The 24,965-nt window shown below is 36.8% G+C and overlaps 1 protein-coding gene across 8 annotated transcripts in view; it reads left to right on the top strand.

The window, feature by feature from the left end:
- EXOC6B (exocyst complex component 6B) overlaps nucleotides 1-24,965 on the top strand; it is a 616,143-nt gene that overhangs the window by 287,818 nt on the left and 303,360 nt on the right. The gene's annotated exons all lie outside the window — the stretch shown is intronic.

Here is a 24,965-nt window from a genome sequence, read left to right as displayed (position 1 = left end):
ATGAAGGAAAAAATTCACCTCTAATTTTAAACATTTAGTCATTTATAAAATTACAGATCAGTGATGATAATATCAGTGATGACAAAATGATATAAAAACTGTTTAATACTTATTTGTGAAGGTTCCCCTTTGTTGCTGCAGTCTACAGTGCACTCTGCTCTGAGGAGATTGGACTGTGAAAAAAGTTTTGATGGCTGCCTGGCTGTGTCTTTTGGAAATGTTGGTTCTTTCATGCCCTGGGAAGGCTGCCAAGACATAAGTATTGCAGTGCCCCTACAGATGGCTTTATTTTTTAGAAGCTTGAAGCTAAATCTTCATTGTATACATTGCAATGTGTATACACTCTGCAAATGATTGTGGCAATCTTAACATCTTTTGTATCATAGTTGCATGGTTTTGATTTAGTTTGTCTTTCATTAGGTAGGTCATATTTGGTATTAGTGGCATGTATGAATTTGGGACAGTTTTTATTCTAAGTCTCAACCATGATATAGATAATTTTCAGGGCTATAGGAGCTTCTGTGACTTGAGGCCCCAGCAGGGAGCAGTGCTGATGAGGAACAAAGCTGTAGGCAACTTTCAGGGAGGGGAACAACAGACTTCCTGCTGTAGGGCTGCTTAAGCAGGAGGTAGAAGCATGGTTTTTAGCCAAGAAGAATCTTAGGCATGTAGACAAGCCCAGCTCCATAATGGGAAATATCATCCTGTTGTCTTCTCTTTCTTCTTTACCTCCTCCTCCTCCCCGTCCTCCCCTACTCCTCCTCCTCTTCCTCCTCCTCCTCCTTTTGTTACGTAGTGTTGACTCCTTCTTCTTCTGTCGTTACTTACTGTTGACATATGTTTGCGTTGGGCTTGTTAGAGTAAAGACCAGTCAGTCTGAGAGTATTGTTTTTACTGTGTCTTATATATTGAGGAGAGACAAAGAAGTATGAGACATACTATTATATTCAAGAAAAATTGATATACCTATGAGATAACTACCAATATATATGGAAGTTTCATAATTTGGCAAAGGGCATCTATGAAAAGTCCCTAGCAAAGCTCATACATCATGAGTAAACTTTAGAAAGATTCCTAACAAATTAGGAAGAACTCAAAGACAAATACTCAAAGATGTCTACCACCACCCATTGTGTTCATTATTCCTAAGGTCCTAGGCCAAGGGAAAAAAAATGAAAAGGAGGGAAGATAGAATTTCAGAATTGTACAATAAAGCCTCTATTGTAAAAATTTCGAAATTCTATTAAAAAACATTTAGGAAGTAGTAGATAAATGAAGAGAGAGACACTCTTTGAATAGGATGTCTACACATTGTAAAACTGTCACTTTCTCCCTGACTTAATTTGTAAAATGAATGAAATTAAAATAAATCCAATAGGAAGTTTGTGGTAACCCTTTTCCGAATTTGTTCAAAAGTGCTGTAATGTAGAGGCTAGTGGCTTGCTCTGAAGACTTGAAGCCATGTTGTGATGGTGCATGCCCCACAAGAAGCTCCACTGTATTTCCACAAGAATACATGTATGAGGGTGTTAATTTTGACATTGTTTCTTGTTGAAAATAGTGGAAGCAATCTAGGTATTCATCACTGGGGGACTGATAAGTAACATTGGTGTTTACGTATGATTGATTGTAATATATGCAACATGTGCCAAGCTATTTAAAAATTTTTTTTAACATTTATTTATTTTTGAGAGAGAGAGAGGGAGAGAGAGAGAATGAGCAGGTGGGGCAGAGAGAGAGGGAGACAGAATCTGAAGCAGGCTCCAGGCTCTGAGCTGTCAGCACAGAGTCCGACGCCAGGCTCAAACTCACAAACTCCACGATTGTGACCTGAGCCGAAGTCGGATGCTCAACCTACTGAGCCACCCAGGCGCCCCTATGCCAACCTATTTTAAATGATGAACAACCTTTATATGTAATAATATATAAAGGTTTCAGAAATATAGTGCTGGGGGATCAAAGTAAGGAGCAATACAATTGATAGCTCAATATCATTTATATAAATTAACCCATGAAATAATACTATACATACTTATTTCAAAGGCACACTTATACATATATATGTATATGTGTATATATATGTGCATATGTATATATGTATGTATATAAAGAAAGAAAGAAAAATTTCATTTGAATGACATGTCTTTTTCTATATACTAGAGTGGGTGCCTGTGTTGATAAGGGGAATGGGACTGGGAATGAGGCATAAAAGAAAAAAATAAAAATGCATAATATTACATACTTCAACAGTGTTTCTTGAACTAGGGTAGTATTATAAAATCAACTCTTTGCAAGTGATGCCTTAATAAAATGCTCTGAACTGTTGCTACTTGAATGTCATGGTATCAGAGAAATCCCATTAACATTTGTCAAAGAGGCTTCTGGGAATTTTCTTTAGTACCACCTCTACCCTTAAAATCTAGGTAGAATAGTCACAAAACACAGGTGGAAGGTTTTATGTATTTCTTCTTTTTCTTCTGTGCTACTTGAAAACCTGTATTTCTTTTTAAGATCATTGATATACATGGTCGGGCCACCAACTAGTTTTCTTTATCTATTTTGGGGAACCAAAATAGAAAAGAATTTGATGTTTATGGCAAGGAGTATGTACACATCTAATATTCATAAAGTGAATTTTAGTCACCATACATTCTTTAAAATTCACTCTTTCAAAGAAAAACAGCTGTATCAAGCAACTAAATAATACTCTATTCACTTAACAAGTATTTATTGCAGATATGTTTTATCCTATATGGGTAGGTATCAAACCAGTTAGCATTCTAGACTCTGAAGAGGTGCATCAGGGATTCCTTGCTTGAAAAAAAAAAAAAAAAAGAGTTCCTTACTGCAAGTCTCAGCACCTTTGTAAACATGAAAGAAAGACATTGAGATGGTTCTTGGTGTTAAAGAGGGAAAGAAATGTAAATGATATGATTAGCAAGTGTTCTGTTTTCATTTTAAGCTTTTCATCTGTGGTCAATGAGTGAAACACATTTCCTCATTAAAGCAATTTGGATGTAAGTTTCCTGAAACCACATTAGGCTGTCCACCTCCCCTGAAGTTTAGTATGACTTAGTCTTGATTTGAGGGAGGGGAGAGATTCAGAAGGAAACCTTCACCCATTCTTGGAGAGGGGAGGGGGGGAAAGCTACTTTTGTCAGGTTGCTGGAAGGAGGCTCTTTGGAACTAGGCAGAAAAACCTGCCTAGGAAAAGGAGCGGGTAATAAAAATAACATGAGCTGGTATCAGACACATTTTTCTTGCTTTCAGTAAACTTGGTAACTTTGGCTTTCAGTTTGCTTACAGGGATAGGAAAATGTATTTTAAAAAGCTGTTGAGAAGAATACGTGAGATAATAAGAGTGTTATTATAAAGCAGATAATTAAAATATATTATTTTATAAAGCAGATAATTAAAAATATTTGTTTCCTTGTGGCTTCTGTGAAATATCCTCTATGAAAATGGCAAGCACAGAGGATCTTGTTTAATGTCTGGTGCTATATGTATCTCCTCTTCAACAGGTCTTCAAAGTATGAAAATAGAAAAGGATCAAACTATAATCCTCATTAGAAGGAAGGAGAGTTTTGTCTTTTTTCTCCACTCAGTAGTAGGTGTAGCCTGAAGCTGTGCTGTAGTCAGCATACCACATTGCTGAGTCCGTTCAAGTTTAGGGGTTTTGTGTTTCTTCCATGGCATTTTCACACACACTTCATCTTACTTGAGCCTCGAGATACCAGTCTGACATAGGCAGGTTTTGTAGTGAACATCTTATACGGACCTGGTGGTTGAGGGAATTTGAGGTTCAGTGAGATTAATTGATCTGCCTGACGGATCATAGAGCTAGTGATTGGCCAGACTGGGAGCCAAGTCTGATTTTATGAGTTGTATTTGAAAACGTCTTTTTACTTTCCTGTATTAATGTTTCTGTTGCGGAGGCAAGTGCTATAAAGTAAGTAAAGGGACTTTTTCCATGACGATACATTCTGAAAGTATCACTAAAAAGTAAACACGTTGGCATTGTTTTGCCTTAATATCTGGTCTTTGAAGTTTGAGAAGGAAGAACTGTTTATAAAATTTTTAATTAAGAAAGCAATGCTCTTGGTGGTTTCTGGAAAAAAAAGAAAGTATTTAAAAATAAGAGTCATGCCCTACCTTCTAATACTGGCAAAGACTTGGAAATCAGATATAAGGACCTGGAGAAAGACAGTCGCATAAACCACATTGGTTTTGGCTTAGAAAAATGACTGCAGTGGAGAGAGATGGGCAAACTGTATTTCATAGTTTGCTCCTTAGATTGGGAATGTTGCCTTCTGGGGAACTCTAATAATGTGTTAGTGTCGTCACACCAGGTCTCTTTGGTCCTGTCAGTGTTCTGTGACTGCTATGTAAAATTTCAGGCTTGCTGAGATAGCTCTCTATAGTTCATGCTAAAGATTTATTTTTAATTAAAACTTAGCCTGCACTCCCTCCCTGCTCTTCATTCTAGACCTGGCTTGGGAAAATCAGGAGGGGAGGGGTAGGTGCTAATAGTGCTGTTTTAAAAGGATCCCTGCCAGTGCTAAGTTAGGCAGAGCCAAACTTATTCTGGACTCGTCTTCGGGTAGATCATCCTTCCTTGGCTTGCCAAATAGCCCTTCATAATGCCAGGTTATTGTGCAGTTTGTTCCAGCATCAGGCTTCATTTGGGCCCTCCCATTCAGAAAAGAGCAAAACTTTCCCCTCTTTCCAGGCATAGCATTATTACTCTCTTAAGGGAGACTTTCAGATACTGGTCTGTTCCAAAGACCTTCTGTTAAAACTTTTCTGCTGTGCAGGGTGTCTTCTGTTGCCTGAAATCATCTCATACAATTATTGTAGAGTTGCATACTTGGCATTCATAGGGAGGAGTCCTCAGGCAGCCAGCTAGCTACCTTGTCTGTAGTCAGAAGTGGTAGATGACAGGGTCACCAAAGTAGTAGTTTTATGGTCATCTTACTGCTACCAGGAGGGTGAGTCCCCTTCTAGGGGCCAGCACTGTTACTTCTAGCCACTTCTATTCTCCCCTGTCCACTTCAGAGAGAGCACTTTTTTTTTTTTCCCTTTCCTTGTGTCCTTTATTTTGGCATCTGGTAGTTTCTATACTAATTCCACCATTGTCTGCTCTAGGCTCTTTCTGCAACTGAGCTGGTAAGATCAGTTAATGGACACTGTAATGCCTTTGATAAAAGGGAACCAAGGAAATATCTTAATTTTTTTTTCTAAATGTCATTCCCTATTTTAAAAAAATAGAAAAATATGAAGAAACCAAATTACAGTTCTACCATAGTTTTGGTCTGCTTCTTTGTAAAATATTTGATATACTTTAATAAAAATTTAATTGTACTATGTGCATTTCTTTATGATTTAGATTTGCTCCTCTCCCTATTACATATACCATATCACAAATATCTGTTCATGTCAAATGCAGACCCAACATTATTGTTTTTATTTCCCTTGTATACATTTACTTAATCCAGTATAGTTAGAATTAATCATGTAATGATGATGATGATGGCAACTATTTATTGAGTACTTACTACATACATACTAGGCATCATATTGTATGATTTACGTACGTTGTTTTATTTAAGTCTCATAGCAACCCTGAGAAGTATATATATTAATATCCTGATTTTGCAGGCAAGGCAATTGAGACTTAGTGTGTGTAAGTTGCTTAAGATCACAAAGTTAGAGGTAAACTAGGGTTCTAACCCATACTTTTCAAATCTGAATACAAGTTCTTTCATCGGTGCATATTTTAGACATTTTTTTCATCACTTATCTGATTATCACTTTAGGTAAAATTGTTAAAGTGAATTAAAGGGCATATGCATTTTAAGCTTCCTGATACCTAAACTTTGAGAAAAGTCATGCCAATTTGCATTTCTTAACATAACAGTATAGAAGTGCAATTTTACCATATTTTCAGCAATATTGGGTGCTGTCTTATTTCTTTTGCTAATTTTGTAGGTGAAAAATGGTACATTGTGAATTACATTTGCATTTTAAAAATGACTCTTGATTGTGGACATTTTTCTAATGTTTAGAAGCCACTCATTCAGTCTGACTTCAGCCAGGTCACGATCTCGCAGTCCGTGAGTTCGAGCCCCGCGTCGGGCTCTGGGCTGATGGCTCGCAGCCTGGAGCCTGTTTCCGATTCTGTGTCTCCCTCTCTCTCTGCCCCTCCCCGGTTCATGCTCTGTCTCTCTCTGTCCCAAAAATAAAATAAAATGTTGAAAAAAATTAAAAAAAAAAAAAAAGAAGCCACTCATTCCTTTTTGTGTGTGCACGGAATGTTTATATTTTATTTATTCAGATAGGTAGTTTTTTTTTCTGATGTGTATTTCTGATATTTTCTTAGTATGCTATTTACTTTTTAATTGTTTCTTTTATTTTGATTTGTAGAAAAAAATTTTTTTAATGTTTATTTAAGTTTAGGAGAAAGAGAGCAGGGGAGAAGCAGAGGGAGAGGGAGACCAAGGATCTGAAGTGAGCTCTCTGCTGACAGAAGAGAGCACAATGAAGGGCTCGAACTCACAAACTGTGAGATCATGCCTTGAGCTAAAGTTGGTCGCTTAACTGACTGAGCCACTCAGGCGCCCTTGATTTGTAGAAATTTTAAAATTTGTGAATCAATCTGTCACTGTTCCCTACATGTGTATGTGTTTTTATAAGTTTATTTATTTCTTTTGAGAGAGAGAGAGAAAGAGAGAGAGACAGCATGAGAGAGGGGTAGGGGCAGAGAAACAGAGGGTAAGAAAGTCCCAAGCAGGCTCTACACTGTCAGTGCAGAACCTGATGCAGGGCTCTAACTCATGAACTGCAAGATCATGACTTGAGCTGAAACCAAGAGTCGGATGCTCAACCAACTGAGCCACCCAGACGCCCCATTCCCTTTGTGTTTTTTTAAAGTATAAGTTGCGTACATTAAAATGTGTGCAAATTTTGAGTGTGTAACTTAATGGATTTTAACACATGTATACACTTTTGTGTCACCCAGATCTGGAAATAGAACATTTCCACCTCTCAAGGAAGTTTCCTCTTACCTCTTTTTAGTTTTGGCTGCTCTTGAACTTCATACATAGGTAATCATATAACATATGCTCTTTTGTGTCTAGCTTCTTTTCCTCAACATAATGTTATTGAGATTCATGCATGTTGTTGCATGTATTGGTAGTTTATTCATTTTTATTGTGAGGTAGTTTTTCACTTTATGGATAGTGAAGGACACTTGGGTTGTTTCTAGTTTGGGGCTTATAATGAATCAAGCTACTGTGACATTCTTATACAAGTATTTTTTTAATGGACCTAGATGCTCTTTTCTCTCGAGAAATACCTAGAACTGGAATATTATAGTTATCTTTTTGTTATCAACTTCTACTTTTCCATTGGTGTTAGGTAATATATGCTGTAGGCTTCAGCACTTTGAAATTTATGGACATTTTCCTAATGGCCCAGTATATAATGTAATTTGGTAAATGTTCAAAGTGCACTTGAAAAGGATGTATATTCTGCACTTGTTAGAGTATCTTTAAACGATAATTTGATTTGCCAATACTTGCTGACTTTGTTCTAACAGTATATAGAGAAAATATTTAAAATATTACAGGGTTGCCTGGGTTGCTCAGTTGGTTAAGTGTCCGACTTTGGCTCGGGTCATGATCTCACGGTTCGTGAGTTTGAGTCCCACATCAGGTTCTGTGCTGACAGCTCAGAGCCTGGAGCCTGCTTTGGATTCTGTATCTCCCTCTCTCTCTGCCCCTCCCTCACTCATGCTCTGTCTCTCTATCTCTCAAAAATAAATAAACATGAAAAAAATAAAAAAAAAATAACTATATTATAAATGGAGAAGGGTAAAGACATAAAGGGAAATATGGTTTCTGTAGTTCCCTGGGACTGGTAAAATGACAATGTCAGTAGCCAATGATAAGTTATGAATATATAATGTAATTCTTGGAGTAACCATTAAAAATGTCATACAAAGGGGGTGGCACCTAGATGGCTCAGTCGGTTGGGCATCCTGACTTCAGCTTGGTCATGATGTCATATGTGTATGTCTGTGTGTGTGTGTATATATATGTATATATGTATATATATATACAGACACACAGACATACACATATATATGTGTATATATATACACATATATGTGTCATATATATATGACACAAAAATGAGAGACATAGGCCATAACATATAAATAATTACATTGAATGTAAATTATCCAAATATATGAACAAAAGGCAGATATTGGCATAGTGGGTTAAGAAACATGACCCAAACATCTGCTGTCTATAAGAAAGTCACTTCAAATATAATGATATAGGCAAGATGAAATTAAAAAGGATGAGCAAAAAAGGACATCATGGAAGCATTGATCAAAGAATGGTGGAATTGGCAATATTAATATTAATGAAGTAGGGGCTCCTGGATAGCTCAGTCAGTTAAGCATCCGACTTCAGCTCAGGTCATGATCTCGCAGTTCATGAGTTTGAGCCCCATGTTGGGCTCTGTGCTGACAGCTCGGAGCCTGGAGCCTGCTTCGGATTCTGTGTTTCCCTCTCTCTGCTCCTCCCCAGCTAGCACTCCACACTCTGTCTGTCTGTCTGTCTGTCCGTCTCTCTCTCTCTCTCAAAAAATAAAATAAACATTAAAAAAAAAAATCAATGAAGTAGACATTAGAACAAAAGAAATTACCAGAGACAAAGGTACTTTATATGATAAAAGGATTGATCCATCAAGAAGACCTATAATTCTAGATGAGTATATCCTAAACAACAGAGCCATTAAATTGTGAAGCATAAACTACTAGAACTGAGAGGAGAAACTGACAGATTCACAATGGAAGTTGGGGACTTCTAACCCCTTTCACAACTATTGAGAGAACAACTAGACTGAGAATCATCAAAGATAATAGAACTCAGCAACACCATCAACCAATAAAATGATAAATGGACATTCATAGAACACAACAGTGGCAGAATACACATTCTTTTCAAGTGTCCACAAAACATGTATTAAGTTAGACTGTATCCTGGGCCATAAAATAAACCTCAACAAAATTTGGAATCATGTACAGACTTCAGTGATATCAGACTAGAAGTCACTAACAAAAATATAACAGGAAAATCTCCAAACACTTTGAAACTAAACAATATACTTCTATATAATGCTGGGTCAAAGAAGAAGTCTCAAAGTAAATAAAAATGTATATTGAGTTGAATGAAAATGAAAATTTGTGGATGCAGCTATAGCAGTGTTGAGAGGGAAATTTATAGCACTAATTTGCATACATTAGAAAAGAGGAGGGGCGCCTGGGTGGCGCAGTCGGTTAAGCGTCCGACTTCAACCAGGTCACGATCTCGCGGTCCGTGAGTTCGAGCCCCGCGTCGGGCTCTGGGCTGATGGCTCAGAGCCTGGAGCCTGTTTCCGATTCTGTGTCTCCCTCTCTCTCTGCCCCTCCCCCGTTCATGCTCTGTCTCTCTCTGTCCCAAAAATAAATAAAAAACGTTGAAAAAAAAATTTAAATAAAAAAAAGAAAAGAGGAAAAGTCTCAAACTGGTAGTATAAGCTTTCTACCTCAAAAACCTAGAAAAAAACAAAGACAAAATAAACCCAAAGCAAGCAGAATAAAGGAAATAATAATAATAATAATAATAATAATAGTAATAATAGTAGTAATGAAACCTTGAAAAGAAAAAAAAACAATTGAGAAAATCAATGAAAGTGCTGGCTTTTTTTTAAAGGACTGATAAAATGGAAAATCTCTAATAAGACTGATAAAGAAAAAAAGAAAGAAACAGATTACCAATATCAGGAATAAAACAGGGGATATCAAGAATATATTGTTATTGATACTACAGATATTGAAAGGATAATTGAGCAGCTCTACACACATAAATTTGAGAACTTATAAAACTGACCAGTTTTTTGAAAAATGCGAACTGCCACAGTTCACATAAAATGAAACCTATAATTGGAATAGCCCTGTGACTATGAAGGAAACTGAATTTGTAATTTTAAAACTCCTGTGTTAAATCTCTAGGCTCAGGCGATTTCATTGGAGAATTCATACAAATAGTTATAGAAGGATTAATACCAAGTCCACATAGTGTCTTCATTAATATGGAAATAGAAGGAGCACTTTACAGTTCATTTGATGAAGCTAGTAGGACTCTGATGCCAAAACAAGACAAAGATAACACAAAAACTGGGCTGCCTGTGTGGCTCAGTCAGTTGAGCATCTGGCTTTGGCTCAGGTCATGATCTCTCAGCTCATGGGTTTGAGTTCCACGCCAATGCAGAGCCTGCTTCTGATTCTCTGTCTTCTTCTTTCTCTGCCCCTCCCCAGCTTACGCACGCTCTCTCTCTCAAAAATATTTAAAAAATGGTATTAAAAAGATAATACAAAAACTAAAAATATAGACTGATATCCCTCAAATATAGGCATAAAATTTATTAGCAAAGTATTATTAAGCAGAATTTACTAATATATGGGGAGAATATGTGGCCAAGTAAGATTTATTTGAAGGTATGTAAGGCTGATTTAATATTTAAAAATCAGTCAATGTAATTTACCACATTAACAGTCCAAAGAAGATCACATAATTGTATCAATTGATGCAGAAGGAACATTTGACAAAATTCAAGCCCATTCATGCTTTATTTAAAAAAAAAATCCAAAAAATCAAAAAAAACAAAACCTTTCTCAAATGGATACAAAACATACGCAAAAGCCTATAGCTAAGGCTTGGGATGCCTGGGCGGCTCAGTCAGTTGAGCATCCAATTTCGGCTCAGGTCTGATCTCACTGTTCATGAGTTTGAGCCCCGCATTGGGCTCTGTGCTGATAGCTTAGAGCCTGGAGCCTGCTTCAGATTCTGTGTCTCCCTCTCTGTCTCTACCCCTCTCCCATTCACACTCTGTGTCTCTCTCAGAAATAAACATTAAAGAAAAATTTTTTTAAAAAAGGCTAAACTAAAGCTTATAGCTAAATACTTAAGGGTGAAAGACTGTTTTCCCCTTAAGATCAGGAACAAAGCAAGGATGTCTGCTCTCACCATTTATATTCAACATAGAGTTAAATGTTGAGTAGACATTCTAGTCAGTGCAGTAAGACTGGGAAAGGCAATAAAGGGCATACAGATTGGAAAAGAAGAAATGTAGCTGACGCTTTTTGTAAGTAACATGATTGTTTCTGATGAAAACCCAGAAAATCAAGGTAAGACCACATAGTACCAATAACTGAATGTAGCAAGGTGGCAGGATACAAGATCTACAAAAAACAATTGCATTCCTATACATTAGAAATGAATATATAGATACCAAAATTAAAAATACAGTACTATTTATGATCATTTAAGAAAAGATACACTTACATGTAAATTTTTTTAAAGTGTGCAGGACTTGTGTGCTGAAAACTACAAAATGCTGATGGATGAAATCAACAAAGATGTAACAAATAGAAAGACATAGTATGTATATGGATTAGAAGACAACACCATAAAAATATCAATTTTTCCCCAAGTTGATACATAGATTTAGTGAAATTCCTTTCAAAATCCCAATAAGATTTTTGTTGCTATGGACAAGATTATTCTAAAATTTAGATGGAAAGACAAAGGAACTAGAACAACTAAAACAATTTTGAAAAAAATAATAAAGCGGGAGGAACCAATATACTCCGTTTTAAGACTTATTATATGGTTACAGTAATCAAGCCTGTGCGGTATTGGCAGAAGCATAGACAGATTAGATCAGTGGGATAGAGTAGAGAATCCAGAGATAGACCCACAAAAGTATTTGAAAAAATTGCAAAAGCAATTCAACAAATGGTGCTGGAACAATTGGACATCCATAGGAAAAAAAAAAAGTGAGCCTTGAGCTATTTCTTACATTTTATACAAAAACTAACTCAAAACGGATCATTAGTTAAAGGTGAAGTGCAAAACTAAAACTTTTAGGAAAAAAACAGGAGAAAAATCCTTAGAATCTAGGAGTGGGCAGAGAGTTCTTAAACTGTACTCCAAAAGTGCTCACCATAGAAGAAAAAAGGTTGATAAAATTGGGCCATATGTAAATAGAACACTTTTGCCCTGCAAAATACCCTGTTTGGAGGATGAAAAGACAAGGGACAGAGTGGGAGAAAATATCTGTAAACCACATATCCAACAAAGGAGTAGTATCTAGAAGATACAAAGGCTTTTTAAAAACTCAACAGTTTAAAACCAAACAAGCCAGTTAGAATATGGGCAAAAGACATGAAGACACAATTCACCGAGGCAGATATACAGATGGCAAATAAACATGCGAAAAGGTGTTCAACATCGGTAGTCATTAGAGGAATTCAAATTAAAGCCACAGTGAGCGATTGCTGTATTCCCATCAGAATAGTGGTGATACCAAATGGCAGTGAGGATGCTGGTGGGAATGTAAAATAGTGCAGTCCCTCTGGAAAACAGTTTGGCAGTTTCTTAAAAAATTAAACCTGTAATTATCATGGGACCCAGCAATTGCACTCCTGGGCATTTATCTCAGAGAAATGCAAATTTAGTTCAGGTATTTGCTGTACATGAATGTCAGTAGCTTTATTCGTAGCAGCCCCAAACTGGAAGCAACCCTGATGTCCTTCAGTAGGTGAATGGTTAAACAAATGTGGTACATTTATACCTTCCCATGGAATATTACTCAGTAATATAAAGGAAAGAATTACTGATAGAGGCAACAAGCTGCAGGAATCTCTATATAGAGATTTATACTGAATGCAATAAGCTGATCTCAAAAGGTTACATACTATAAAATTCCATTTATGTAACATTCTTAAAGTGACAAAATTAAAGAAATGGAGAATAGATTAGTGTTCATGAAAAGTTAAGTAGAGGGTAGGGATGGAGGCAAGTGGAGAAAGGAAGTTTTGAGGTATCTTTGTAGTTTTGGAAATGTGTACCTTGACTGTGTCAATGTCACTATCCTGGTGGTGATAGAGTACTATACTTTCCTAAGATGTTTACCATTGGAGAAATTGGGTAAAAGCACAAGGGATCTGTCTCTATTATTTCTTGTAACTGTGTATGAATCTATAATTCTCTAATAATAAAAAGTGTAATTTGAAAAAATGGTATTGAAGCATATTTTATTCAACTCTTAGGTTCCTTTTTTCTCTTAACCTGTTTTCTTCTTGTTATTCTTTCTTTCTTTCTTTCTTTCTTTCTTTCTTTCTTTCTTTCTTTCTTTCTCTTTTTACCAGGTATCAGCTTAATATTTGTCCACTTTGTTTATAGATATTCTGCCTGTTTTCCTGAACATCTGAAGTTCAATATGATAGATTTCTGTATTCTTAGATTTTAAATTTGTCTGTTTCTTTACAGCATCTGTTAATGGGGAGGAAAGCATAGATTTATTTATACAAAATTTCCCCAGTCTTCACTTAACTATATAAAGGGCTGTTTTTTTCTGGGTGTGTGGCAAATTTGATTTTGAAATGCAGAGAGCAGCCATGTGTCTTTAATAAAACAGCCATTACATACATTTATATATCATAAAAATAATGTGTATAGCTCTTTCAATTTATAAAGTACTTCAACTGAACCTCAGAATATTTTGCTTTTCCTGGTGTTGGCTTCCTTTATGTACATGAGAAGTCACTTCAAAGCTGTACGCCTAGTTCTTTTTATGTAAAATCTTACACCATACCTTCTTTTAGGCCAGTACTTCCATCATGAGGACAATTAACAGTGTCTCATGCGTAACCACTGTGACACGATGGTACTATTTTCATTTACGGTTTTAGACACCACATTTTCTTATTAGCACTTTAGTAATCGTTCATGTGGCAGCATGACACAGATTAAGAGATTTGTCTGGAGGTTTTAAACTTCCAAATTTTGGAGCACCTTAGCAGTTTAAAAGATTGACAGGTGTGAGTTAGAAAAGACTTTCGTTAAAAATTGGCAAGTGTGAAATTGGGCAGTTGAACAGTATGTTTGGAACACTACCAACTCTGGGGATTGTTCTTGGGAGAAAATGCAGACAACCTCATTACTTCACTCTAATTAAAGGAATGGCTCTCCTTGCTAGTCGTGTGTAGGTAACCAATTCTCCAAGAATTTTTGGAGTCTCATTGTTGAGTAGTTAATTTGGTTTATGTCTTTGCTCACATATTCTTAATGGTTCCTGGTATGAAGGTACTACTCAACAAAATGATGGAACTTGGGGGGGGGGATATAGTTTAAATTACAGTGTTTTGTTACAAAAAATAGTAAAATAAGTTGCATTTCAATTATTTTATATTAGAAGCTATGTCATGTATTAAAATTTACTTGCTAATTGCCTACAATTGATTAAATCATATTATAATCTACAATAAGCACATTATGGTACAGAGTGATAGCAGGTAATTTTAGTTTGGGTTTCCCTAACAAAAAGACACTTATCTTAAAAGTGAAATCCAAATCTTTTCCTGATCAATTACCTTAATCATGGAGGAAGTCTGGGTTTTTGTTCTAACCAGGTAGGTAGGTTGTAATTTTAAGCAGTTTGGTTTACGAAGCATGATTAAGACACCGTTCCCTTTGAGGTTTACCCTTTCGCTTCTGAGGTACAACTGTTTATCATCTTGGGTCAAAGGTTATAAAAAGTAGTCATCAATTAAAGCTTTATTGGTTGTAATTGGTAATGCTATGAAAGGAGCCAGCCAAACTGAATCTGATAATAAAAGACTCTTTGTTAAAATATTTAATAAATTAACACTCTCTCTTGGAAGGGGGAAGCTAATTACAAAGCCCAAGATTGTTAATCATAATGTTTACTTTCTTCAAAAGCACAGACTCAACTACTCCATAATCATTAGACATCAGATTTCTTTCTTTTTCTTTTTTTAAATCCAGCAGACTCTGTCATTCCCGGAGGGGATGTTCTTTTCTATGGCTCAGGCTTGGGATATGGCAGAAGGAGGAAATGCCAAGACAAACATAAGTTATAAGGGCCATCTTAAAAATAAACAGGACTCTGTTATAACGTCAGACTGCCTTTGCTCTCTTCAAAAAGGGTCAAAAGTTTATGTAGATTTATTTTGTAGGCTAATGAATGATATCAAGAATTGGGGCATTTGGAAAGTAATGTTTTTGTTTTGTTTTGTGTAATAATAAATTATCTACCAGAGCTATTATCCTATCTCTGTACATGTGTTGTTGGTGTTTTTTTTTTTTTTTGAGGTGTTTTGACAGTTTTGTGGCTTTTGAATTTTAGACATTTCCAAAGCCCTAACGTAGGTAAATGGAACTGTGACACATACCACCTCTCCGACTCTTGAATGACCTTGCCGTGGGAACTCTCTGAATGGGCCTTTACATCTGGGAATCGAATGTTTCTAGATTTAAGCAATAGGGGGCATCTTGGGTTTGTTCTTTACACATGTTGCTGTAGTCTGATCTTTAGGGCAGTTCTAATGAAAGAAAATCCTGCTTTGGGCCTGCTGTGCAAATTAGCCATATGGCGAAGTGTAATATCCCGCTGAACGTCATTATGGGGCCCTATGAAAAGTGCTCCCCTTTTCACATGGAAGCAAATTAAAATGGCCCTTTCAGGTTTTTGGTTTTTTTTAAACTCTGAATAAACCTGTCTTCACTTGGATGCCGGGACAGTTGAAAGGGAGTTCTCCAGCTGCAGTCAGGGTGGTGAAATTACAGGCTTTGCCCAAGACCAAATGGAAATATTGCTTCCTGTAGGCAAAGCCGGAAGAACAATGGTGTGTGCTTCCATCCTTCCATTTCCCTCCCTTGTTCTTTGTGTACTTGCCCTTAGCTGCTTCTCAATCCAAGAGTGAGTTTTCTGTTATTGTGATGGACGAGAAGGGCTCAGCCCACTCTCCAGTAGACCCTGTATCAGTCTCTACGAGGAAAGGCCCACAGATGAAGAGCTGTTTACCCAAATAATGGCACAGTAAATATTTAATGAAGAAGATGGGCCCGTCCCATGTTGTCTGTTGTTTGGACATACTGCCCATATAAAATAATATCGTCCCAGCATAAGTTTTTATTTTTTTTCTGCAACACTAGACATGTAGGTCCCACTAATGTTTGGAGGCATGGGGTTCAGTAACTATATGAAATGTTCAGGGTGTCTGTGTGCGTGGTATACGTTGGCACCTTTTACGAAGAAAAAGAAATCCACGGAAAGGTCTTTCATCCCGTCTTCCCTTTCCCCCCTGCTCGAGGGAAAGGATCATACAGTCGTGACTTAGTTGATTACTAGTGTACATTTGTAAACTGACAGCAGCTAAAGTTTGACTTTGAGCTTTGTTAGCAATAAATTTCACCACTCTTACAGACAAAAACAAAAAAACCTCCCTCATTTGCCCACACAGAGTGGTAGTGCTGTGTGCCTCCTATGTTTATATCCAGGCAAGTGCCTAGACACATGGGGAATTCAAAGTTATCATTTGTGTATCTATTTTTGTTTTTAAGCATTTATTGAAAGCTCATGTTAGTTCCAGCATTTGTGTGATGACAATTTACAGCATGTGTTTGAAGAAAGAAAGTTGGCACAATGTTGTGCAATAAGAGTAGATCATACTAAATTACGATGTTTGAGAAAAGATTTTTGCATGCAAAATGAAAGGAATGAAAAGGGTATGTATCATATTGTCCTGTTTGTGTGTGTATGTGTACATATGTGAGTATGTGAAATACCTGTTAAGAATAGAGGAATGTTGGTAAGGGAGTACACCAAAAAGTAAACAGTAGTTATCTCCAGGTGATGGGATTATGAATGACTTTTATTTTCTCTCTTTGCCTTATCTGTATTGTCTGATTTTTCTAAAAGTCACAAATTTTACTTTTGTAGTTAGTAATTGCAAAGAGACAGTATTAAGAACACAGCTAAAAGCAAAAGATTGAAACAAAAGAAAATGAAACCAACCAAACAAACAACCTTTTTCAGCATAGCCTGAAGAGAAGTGGGTTATTTCCTGGTTAATTCTGGTGCTAGGATTAATGATTAGACTTGAGAAATTGACAATGGCTTTGGGGACATTTGACCATTAGCACCCTTCTCCACTTTTATCATAGGATGTGATGTAATATTTAAATTAAATATGAATTTAGAAGATAAAGCACCTAGTGAATTGAAGAGGTTGATAGAACCCGGAGGATATTTCTTTGTTTTAGCATTAAGTAAAAATAGAGTATGTTCTGTGATCCTTTAGCTCTTATGTAGTTGCCCTATAAGTGAATGATGAGAAATTTATTGTGAGGAATACTTTATAATAGTATAAGCTCCTGTCTTTAGGTTAAATTTCAGATGGAATATATATACTTAACAGAAAAAATTAAGCAAAGTCTTGTTTGGCTTCTAAGCCTTTCTTCCACTAAAATTCTTTAAATGCATAAGCGTCTGAAAATTTGTAACACCATTGTTAAAGAAGACTTATAATTAACATTACATTGCCTGAATTTGAATAACATTTTCTCCAACTTTAAGGCTGATTGAACGGATTGAGAAATCTAGTTGTTGAGTGATGTGTGTTTTATTGCCATAAACAGAACAAACCTTAGAAGTCAGAAGGTACTTTATGCCTTTTCTACTCTGTGCCATCTGGCTTGAGAATACAGTACTGAATTGATGAATATATTGGTTTTCTATCCCCATTCTGTTTAGATTCTCCTTTATAAGGCTGTCAGCATGTGGGGTGGGTGGGGGGGGGACAGTGGGACTTCTGGTGGCAGCACAGTTTATCTTGTGCTGGAGAGTACTTAATAGTGCTGTACAAGAACACAAATAGGAAGACCCTGTATTGTGGTTTTCATTCACTTAAGAAGTTCAGGGAGTTAAACACTGGGAACTGTATGGTAGGAGAATGTTTGACTGTATTTATGTGAACTTGGTAGGCCAGTTGTTTGCTAGACACTGGAATCAGTTTGTGGATTTACTTTGAAACAACTTTGGACCTGGGCACATCAACCTGCTGTGAATTGCAGCTTCCCTAAAGATATTAGATCTATAGCCAGATGATGGTGAGTGGGCCAAGGCAAACCACAAAACAAGCCTAGAAGCAAGCACTTGTCCAGAAAGAGCTCCTATTGTTCAAAACAGAGCAATTGGGAAAATGAAACAATACAAAACAAAATATGAGATCTGCAAAAACAGCCTGAATAAAATGGGACAAGGAACACCATCGTAAAAATTCAGAGGAAACATGATTCTAAGAATGATTTTCTGCAGGAACCAAAGGAAATTTTAGAAAATTGTTTGGCATGAAGAAGGCATAACTTCTATGAAACAGAAACAAAAATCTTCAAAAGAACAAATGGAGATAGAAAAACAGCAGGATGAGATAAGTAGGAATAATTACAAAGAAATGATTACTGCAATAGCAGATAAAGCGTAACTAGAAAAATGGAGCCTTGAAAGAAAATATTGATTAATATTCTATTTATACTTTTAATCATTTATTCAAGCCAATGTATATTGAGTGCCATTTATACCAGGCATTGTTCTAGGGGCTGGGAACATGACAGTAAATAAGACAAACAAGAACTTGTTCTTGTGGAGCTTACATTTCGAATGAGAAGAGCCAGACGATAAACAAACAGCGTAATATCAGATGGAGATATGTGCCATGCAAAGAATTAAAAGCAGGTTATGTATTTGTCAAAACTTTCCATTTTAAATTGAGTAATAGAAAAGTCTTTTCTTAGTAGGTGACATTTAAATTTATATTTTAATTATTAGAAAGAGCCAGATATTTCCTAATTTTTGGTATCAAAAATTAGGTGCTAGGTCCTTTTGTACTTTCATTCTACAGATATTCCTTACATTATCTTATTTTCTCCTAGGTTTAGATTACCATCTCTCTGCTAGTGATTCTTGATTCCAAAAACTATTGTCTTTAGCTCAGCCCTTTCTCCTGAGCTGCAGGCCCAAATACACCTGCTCCTGAACACTTAGCACTTGGAAGTCACTAATTAAACATGTTTGGTACAGAGGTCATTATCATCAGTTTCCTCAAATACAAACAACTCTAGTTACTCGTGTTAGTTATATTTTATAAAGTCACTGTAAATACTGAGTTCATGAATACTGAACCATTGCTCCTAGAGGAAATACAGGGTTAGGTTCCTGTGAGCTTCTGGTCACAACATTTCATCAGTCAGTTCACAGCCATGTTTTATGTGTGTTTCTCTTTAAAGATGTTTTATTTAATGTATTTTGTTGGCTTATTAACATTGAATTCATGGGCAACAGCATTATAACTCATGCCCAAACAAAGCTTATCTAAATGTGCTTTCTCTCAAAGGCACATTTTGTCTTCTTGAGCTTAGGTATACTAGACAGCACTTTGGCACTGTGTTTGGGGGTGTTTTTAAATAGCAAAATCACCAGGGGCACCTGGGTGGCTCAGTCAGTTAAACATCTGACTGTTGATTTCAGCTCGGGTCATGATCTCATGGTTTGTGAGATCGAGACTCTTCACTGACAGTGTGGAACCTGCCTGGGATCCTCTCACTCTCTCACTCTGCCCCTCTCCCACTTGTGTGCTCTCTCTCTCTCTCTCTCTCTCAAAATAAATAAAAAATCACCAACACGAAGCACAAAAATGCAAGACATACAGATGGCCAACAGGTACATGAAAAGGTGCTCAACATCAATGATCATCAAGGAACTGCAAATCAAAACCACAATGAGGTATCACCTACATCTGTCAGAATGACTGTTATCAAAAAGACAAGGAATAACAAGGGTTGGTGAGGATGTTGAGAAAGTAGAACCCTTGTTACTTGTTGGTGGGAATGTAAGTTGATGTAGCCACTATGGAAAACAGTGTGGAGGTTTCTCAAAAAATTAAAAAAAGAACTGCTGTATGTTCCAGCAATTTCATTTCTGGGTTTTTATCTGAAGGAAATGAAAACACTAACTGAAAAAGATATGTGCACCCCTATGTTCATTGCAGCATAATTTACAATAGCCAAGACATGGAAACAACCTAAGTGTTCATTGGTAGATGAAGAATAAAGAAGATGTAGAATCTATATATACAAAGGAGTATTATTCAGCTATAAAAAAGAATGAAATCTTGCCATTTGCGACAACATTGTTGGACCTTGAGGGAACTGCTAAGTGAAATAGATGCAGAAAGACAAATAATGTATGATCTCACTTATATGTGGCATTTACACAGACAAAAAACCCAACTGAATGCATTGACTTGTGGTTGCCAAAAGTGGGGGATGGGGAAATTCGGTGAAGGTGGTGAAAAGGAATAAACTTCCAGTTATAAAGTAAGTAAGTCCTGGGGCGCTTGGGTGGCTCAGTCGGTTAAGCATTTGACTTCGGCTCAGTGAACTTGTGGTTTGTGAGTTTGAGTCCCATGTTGGGCTCTGTGCTGCCAGATCAGAGCATGGAGCCTCTTTCAGATTCTGTGTCTCCCTTTCTCTGTCTTCCTCCCTCGCTCGGACTGTCTGTCTCTCTCTCTCAAAGATAAATAAAGATGAAAAAGAATTTAAAATAAGTCCTGGGGATGTAACGTACAGCGTGGTGACTATAACAAATAATACTTTATTGGATAATTGAAATTTTTTGAGAGAGTAGATCTTAAAAGTTCTCCTCACAAAGAAAAAACAATGCATGTGGTGATAGGTGTTACTGGACTTGTGGTGGTGGTCATTTTGCAATATGTATCGATATTGAGCCATTATGTTGTACGCCTGAACATAATATGTTTTATGTCAATTATATCTCAATTTAAAAAAATCACAAAAATGCAAAAAATGGGGCACTGGTTGACTGTGAAGAGCATAATTGTTTGTAGTATGAGAACTGAAATAAGGAAGTAGAGTTTTGCCTTGTTTGACCTCAGCCGGGAACATGTGCGTTGGGCGCAGCTCAAATTTTTCAACACTTTGTGCTCATCTGTGAATGACTATGAAAGCAGCATGAGTATTGATTTTGAGGCTACAAGTAAATTTTGGCAAGTAGGCACATTTGCAAATACAGAATTCATGAATAAGAATCGAGTATATATCCCTGCTCTTATGTTTCCTCTCTCATTAAACGACACCACCATCAGACCAGTTACCCAGGTTAGAAACCTCATGTTAGCTTTCTTTCTTTTCTATCCTTTACCACCAACATCCAATCAACCATCGGCTTTTACCTCCTAAATATAAGTCAGGTTCAGACTGATCTTTTTGTATCTGACTTTCTCTGTTTTCATTCTACTTAGTACATGACAACGTACAAATATCTGAAGTTCTTACTGTCTCTGGAGTTCAAGTCCAAATATCTTAACATAATTTACAAAGCCCTCTAACCTTATTTCTTGTCATCCCTCTCTCTTACACTGTGAAGGTACTGCCATGAAGAACTTTTTTCAATTCATGGGATGTGTAATGCCATTTTTTTCCCTTGAACCTCTGTGTCTCTATGAGGAATATTTTTTCCTTTATATTTACCTGTCTTATTCTCACTCATTTGTCAATTATGAATATAAATGGCATTTTTTTTTTCTGGGAAGCTTTCTCTGACATTCCTCCCATCCACACCGCGCACGCGCACACACGCGCACACACACACACACACACACACACACACACACACACACACATCAATCTAACCAGAGGATTCTATGGTGTTTTTTTGTTTTTTTAATTGCTAGTTTTCCACCATAGACTATAAATTCAGTGATGATGGGGACCATTCTTTATTGCATGTCAAGCACTTTATATACATTAAGTGACTTGATTTTCTGTGATGTTATATGTATTAATTAATTAATTATTACAAAGCCTTTGGGCCACTGTAATACTAATGACATAAAATGAAAACAAACTAAAGCAACTTTTCACTTGGATACTATTTTATATCTATTTGCTCTATACCTTCACTAGCTTTTGAGGTTTTTTTTTAATAAATATTAATGATTAGATGAGTTTGAAGCTGAAGTGGCTAACTTGATCTATTTGTGGAAAGACAGGCAGTCAGCTGGACTGGTCAGACATCTACTTCTGAAATTCCACCTGTAAGGATTGAGTTGACAAAATTGGCAGAGGAAATAGAATAATCAGAGGTGAATTTATTTAGCTGCCACCAGGGAAAATCTAATTTTTGTAAAGGGAGAAGCCAGAATTATTAGATAAATTGGTCTTTCCTTATGTTTTTATTTTATTGAATGAATATTTGAAAGGCAAAACTGTATCTAGTTAAGAATTAAGTATAGGTCTATGATAGGTTTTCATCTTGCTTATTTTCTACCATTTACAACAAATAATTAAATTATTATACAATGGTCTAATTTGAGAGAAGACTTTCCCTAAATTCTCAGCTAAGTGTACCTTGGCTCCAAAGCATGTTGAATGTGTAACGTCACGCAAGAATAATAAAGGGCCTTTAGGGCTGTTAACTTTAAAATGAAAAGCCCTTCAGTGTGTACAGAATGTAATTGACATTTAGTAATACCACTATGCTGTGAAATGGTGGCAAGTGGGGAATAACTTTAACAAACCAATGTGCAGTTTCCACTTCTTATTTCTTAAATAGAATCATTTGCTACCTCATTAACTTATGGATTTAGAAATAAGAAAGCCTTGAAATAGCTGCCTTAGTGTTTGATTTCATTTTATGGCAGGAAAAACGCAGGTGTGTATGGTTATAATCACTTTAGCATTTAAAAACTTTTGTTTTTAAGCTACACCAGGGGTCAACAAACTGTGGGCCAGATCCACCCTGCTGCTTGTTTCTGTGTGACCTGTGACCGAAAAACAGCTTTTACACTTTTAGATGGTTGGTAAAAAGTAAAAAGAATATTTCATGGCAGATGAAAATTTTATGAAATTCTTATTTCTGTTTCCACAAATAACGTTTTATTGGAATTTGGCCACACGCATTTATGTACCGTCTATGGCTGCTTTTGCATTTCAAACAGCATTTCAACTAGTCTCTTGACTAGTCGCAAGAGAGACTGTATGTCTCATCAAGCCTAAAATGTTTACTATCCTGCCCTTTAGAGGACATGTTTGCCAACCCCTGAGCTTACACTGTTGAATTAGTATGATTTAACACCTTAAATCAACTTCTCCTATTTAAGGACCTAGCAAAGAAGTCATGTCCAATAAAATTCTTCAGACTTTTGGGAAGGTGAAGGAAACTGAACTTAGGGATTGCATAGAGTTTATACTTTCTCCCATGGGCAAGGCTTTCATCTTCATCATTGATTTCATTGTTCTTTTTCAAAACATAAGCACTTGCATAGTGGTGATTATTTGTCAGATGCTGTTCTAAAAGCTTTCTGATTCATCTGGATCCTCGTGACTATGATGAGGGTGACCTCTCTACAAGTGAGAACACCATAGCACATCTATGAGTGAAAGTTGAATAGCTAAATGGTGGAAGTTAAATTAGTGAAAGTTCTGCAGTTGGTTGTACAGCTAGAAAGGGGCAGACTCATGATTTGAAAGAAGTCCTCTGGTTCTCAAATCAGTGCTCTTAACCACTGTGCGTGCCGTCTCTCCATTTCTACTCTTATTTATTTAGAAAAGTCTTGGATTAAGAGTAGAATTTAGTAATGGGGGGGCATGATGCTTTAAAAGCTTTGAGTTATATTGGTTTCCTAGGCTGCTGTAACAAAGTACCACACATTGGGTAGCCTACACAATAGACATTTATTCCGACCCAGTTTTGGAGACTAGAAGTCCAAAATCAAGTGTCAGAAGGCCGTCCTCCCTCTGAGACAGTTAGTGGGAGACTTGTCTCTCCCTAGCTTCTGCTGGTGGCCATCCATCCATCCATCCATCCTTGGCTTGCAGCTGCATTGCTCCAGTCTCTACCTGTGTCACGACATGATGTTCTCACTGTGTGTCTGTGTCTTTTCTGCCCCCCCCCCCTTTTTTTTCGTTTATTTATTGTGAGAGAGAGAGAGCACACATGAACCAGGGAGGGGCAGAGAGAGAGAGAGACAATCCCAAGCAGGTTCTGTGCTGTAAACACTGTGACATGGGGTTTGATCTACTGTGATACCATGACCTGAGCCAAAACTAACAGTTGGATGCTTAACCCAGTGAGCTACCCAGGAGCCCTTTTCTTTTAAGGACACCAGTTATATCAGATTAAGGGTCACCCTACTCTAGTACAACTGCATCTCAATTAAAACAATTTTTTTTGATGTTTATTCATTTTTGAGAGAGAGAGAGAGAGACTGAATGTGAGTAGAGGAGGGGCAGAGAGAGAGAGGGAGATACAGAATCTGAAGCAGGCTCCAGGCTCTGAGCTGTCAGCACAAAGCCCGACGTGGGGCTTGAACCCATAAGCTGTGAGATCATGAACTGAGCCGAAGTCAGACACTCACCGACTCAACCGACTGAGCCACCCAGGCTTCCCTAAATGCATCTTAATTTAAATACATCTGCAGTGACCCTATTTCTAAATAAAGTCCTATTGTGACATCCCAGGAAGGACATGAATTTTGAAAGGATGCTGTTCAACCCAGTTATGGAGCTCATGAACCAGCTCTTGCTCTCTAGAGCACCTTTCATTTTAAGAAACTGTGTATCAAGAATTTCTAGGGGTTTGTTTCTTCTGTTTTGCTGTTAATCCTGTACTTGATTCTATTCTAGCTGGGAAGACTGATTTACTATTCTTTGCTCCTGCCTTTTTCCTGCCTTGCTCTGGCCCTTTGCTCATGATTCATTTGAGACTGGTTTTCATTCTGAACATTTTTCTTCTGGAATGTTCTGTGAGGTTTTTAAGGCCCATTTTCTCAACTGCTTTTAGGAGAATGTTGGTTTGTCTTCATGCTTGTGAATTTATGGTAGTTGATTCAGCAACCAGCTTTGGTGTGTTGGTGGTTGAGTTCTGGTAGTGTCCTCTTAAGAATCTTTTGTATCCATTCTTATGGGATTTGTAAATAAGGTTCAATAAATGGTAATCATTCTTTTTATTTTTTCTATGATTATTAT

The sequence above is a fragment of the Prionailurus viverrinus genome, chromosome A3 (assembly GCF_022837055.1).
Source record: "Prionailurus viverrinus isolate Anna chromosome A3, UM_Priviv_1.0, whole genome shotgun sequence".
NCBI classification, from domain to species: Eukaryota; Metazoa; Chordata; class Mammalia; order Carnivora; family Felidae; genus Prionailurus; species Prionailurus viverrinus.
Note: the sequence above shows the minus strand (reverse complement) of the source record. Positions and strands in the feature narration are given on the sequence as shown.